Source organism: Capricornis sumatraensis, chromosome 13 (genome assembly GCF_032405125.1).
Source record: "Capricornis sumatraensis isolate serow.1 chromosome 13, serow.2, whole genome shotgun sequence".
NCBI lineage: Eukaryota > Metazoa > Chordata > Mammalia > Artiodactyla > Bovidae > Capricornis > Capricornis sumatraensis.
Genome location: NC_091081.1, coordinates 72,857,576 through 72,858,361, shown reverse-complemented (window position 1 = coordinate 72,858,361; position 786 = coordinate 72,857,576). Strand labels below are relative to the sequence as shown.

At 41.3% G+C, this 786-nt stretch overlaps 1 pseudogene; it reads right to left on the bottom strand.

The window, feature by feature from the left end:
- Positions 1-230: 230 nt before the first annotated feature.
- On the bottom strand, positions 231-563 carry LOC138089894 (large ribosomal subunit protein eL33 pseudogene; annotated as a pseudogene).
- Between the last annotated feature and the right edge of the window lie 223 nt (positions 564-786).

Below are 786 nucleotides of genomic sequence, written 5' to 3'. Positions count from 1 at the left end.
ATGTTTTTGAAGGGTCATCTTTCTCTGGTGCCTTGCCAGGATTTATCTGCTCACTGAGGCATCTGGGATTGATCTGCAAATATGCCGTGTGCTGGTACCTAATATGCCTCAGCATTACTTTGCCTGAATAGACTTTTTCCAGCCCCAAGAGCTGGATCTTGTTAATACAAGTTCTTCTTTTTTTTTTTTTAAACAGGACAAATCCACACTTTTATTTATTTTCAATAAGTTTAAATCCTCAAAGGGTACAGCATCACATGGATTTTGTGTCCAATGGCCTTAGTGGGAAGGTACATTTGCAATTTGGCATGAACCAGGCCACTATTTCCATGAGCTCAATTTATCCTTCCCCAGATTACTCTGGTTTTGGTAGGTTTTCCACCAGGAGTTACTGTGTTGTTCTTTGCTTTGTACACATAAGCACATCTCTTGCCTAGATAGAATTCAGTTTTATCTCGAGCATATACACCTTCAATTTTCAGGAGAGCAGTGTGTTCCCTCTGGTTCGGTAGACTCCATTTACAGCCAGCAAAAATGGCCTTGGACCACAGCCTTCTAGACATATCTGTCGTTTTAGAAGTCCTGTTCCCAGCAGGCCTCCACAGGGTCCAAAATGGTCGAAAGAGCTTAATCCAAGCTCTTGATGGGTACCTTGTCTGGGAGGAGATCTAATTCCAAGCTGAACTCTGGTTTCAAATAAGATTGATAGATTTGGTCTGATGGTTCACTATAGAATCCTAAGAATTAATTAGGTATGATGGGCAGCTGAAGTGTAGTCATGTTATG